Source organism: Octopus bimaculoides, chromosome 25 (genome assembly GCF_001194135.2).
Source record: "Octopus bimaculoides isolate UCB-OBI-ISO-001 chromosome 25, ASM119413v2, whole genome shotgun sequence".
Taxonomy (NCBI): domain Eukaryota; kingdom Metazoa; phylum Mollusca; class Cephalopoda; order Octopoda; family Octopodidae; genus Octopus; species Octopus bimaculoides.
The window spans coordinates 28936626-28939208 of record NC_069005.1 but is presented as its reverse complement, the minus strand read 5'-3'; positions in this window follow the sequence as shown (position 1 = coordinate 28939208).

The window sequence follows — 2583 nt, the reverse complement described above, 5'->3', positions numbered from 1 at the left end:
ACACTTTTATTTTCAAGGCCATGCTTTTTATGATGTTAGTAGCAATGATGATAGTGGTATTGGTGGTGGTGGTATTGGTGGTGGTGGTGATGACGGTTCTGGCAGTAATAGTTGTAGTCACAGAAATGGTGATGGCGGTGGCGGTGGTGGTAGTGAAAGTGCCGGCAATGATAATGGCATTTGTGGCAATGATGATGATGATGATGATGATGAGGGTAACTGATGATGGTGGAGATAGTGGTGGTAGTGCTGACAGTAGAGATGGTGGTGATGGTGGTGGTGACGATGATGTTGATGGTAGTGGAGGTGGTGACGGTGGAGGTGATGATCATGATGATGTCAGTGGTGGTGGTGGTGGGGTGCTGCTGATGATGGTGGTAGCAGCAAAATGGTATCACAAGTAGGGACGGTGAAGATAGTAGGGATGATGATGAAGATGCTGACAGTAGTAGAAGTGGTGGAGGTGGCAGCGATGGTGTAATTAATAGAGTTTGTGTTGATGGTGGTGGTGTTGGTGGTAGTGGTGGCAGCGATGGTGTTATTAGTAGAGTTGGTGGTGGTAATGATGACAATGATACACACACCCATGCACTCTTCCTAGTATCATATTTATTAGGTACCAATTCAATCATATCCGCAACTTAATCTTATAAACGCTATTTTTATTCAGTGTTTTACGAGCAGTTTTATAGATTATCTATAGATTATTTCTTCATCTTTATTAGCCATGATGCTCTTGAATGTGTGTATATATATATATATATATATATATATACATACATATATATATATATGTGTGTGTGTGTGTTGAAGAGGCCCTCACTGTGTGTTTATGTGTATAAATGCGTATTGAGTTCTGTCATTTTATTTTTTACGTCTCAGTCAATGAACTGTGGCCATACTGGAGCGATACCTCAAAGGGTTTATTCAAATGAATTGACTTCAGCTCCAGAACTGGGGTTTTTTTTTGTTCTTTTTTTTCTTTTCTTTCTTTCTGTTTTTTTTTTTCTTTTTCTTTTCCGAAGTCTGGTACTTATTCCATCAGTCTCTTTTGTTGAACTACTAAGTTACAGGGACATAAACAAACCGACACCAGTTGACAAATGGTGGTGGAGGGCAACTACAACACAAGCGCAAAGACATACACACATACATATTCTTTCATACGTTTCAGCCCCAAGGCTGTGGCCATGCTGGGGCACCCAGTAAAAAGGAAATTGGTTTTCAGTTGTATCAAACAGGCATAATCCCACTACTGATCAACACGGGGTCTTCTGCCTGCTTCGTTTCCATTCTTAGACAACCTGGTCCTGATGAGCTTCCTCTTCAGCATACATACATACTTGTATATGATGGGCTTCTTTCAGTTTCCATCTACTTAATCTTCCCACAAGGCTTTTAGTTAGCCTGGGGGTGTAGTAGAAGACACTTGCTCAAAGTGCCACGCAGTGGGACTGACCCCAGTAGCATGTGGTTTGGAAGCAAACTTCTTACCACACAGTGACACCTGTGACGATAGCCATGTGGTAAAAAGTTTGCTTCCCAACCACATGGTTCCAGGTTCAGTCCCACTGTGTGGTACCTTGGTCGAGTGTCTTCTCCTATAGCCTTGGGCCAACCAAAGCCTTGTGAGTAGATTTGGTAGACAGAAACTGAAAGGCAATCGTATATATATATATATATATATATATATATATATATAGTGTGTATGTGTGTGTGTCTTTGTGTATGTGTTTGTCCCCCACCATCACTTGATAACTGGTGTTGGTGTGTTTACGTCCCTGTAACTTAGTAGGGGTGTAAACACACCAACACTTTCTGTGGTGTGTATTCAGATAAGGATACACACCACAGAAAGACAGAATGGACTAAACAGGACAGGAGAAGACACGTGGGATGGAGAGTTGCTGTAGAGGTCACAGGATGTGTGACAAAAGATTTCAGACAAAGGACACTAAAGTAAGAACAAACACAAAGTTGAAGTGAAGAATGAGTATACAGTGCATGTGGTTATTTGGCAAAAGAAAAAGAAAAAAAAAATAACCGTAGGTGCAGGAGTAACTGTGTGGTAAGTAGCTTGCTTACCGACCACATGGTTCTGGGTTCAGTCCCACTGTGTAGCACCTTGGGCAAGTGTCTTCTACTAAAGCCTCAGGCTGACCAAAACCTTGTGTGTGGATTTGGTAGATGGAAACTGAAAGAAGCCTACCGTATATATATGTATATATATATATATATATATAATACGTATATATGTATGTATTTGTGTGTGTCTGTGTTTGTCCCACCACCATTGCTTATCAGCATGGTCGCAGTCAACTTACTGAAACAACTAAAAGAATACATACATATATATACACATATATACATAAATATATATGTGTGTGTGTATATATATATATATATATATATACAGATATACACACATATGTATGTATGTGTATATATATATCCATCTCTTTTTCTCTCTATATATATTTATATATACACACACCTATATACACCCATCAGTGAGACTACAATTGATACTGTACCTCTGCTGCCACCTGAAGATTAAGGAAAGGTCACCTCGTAGTGTGCAGG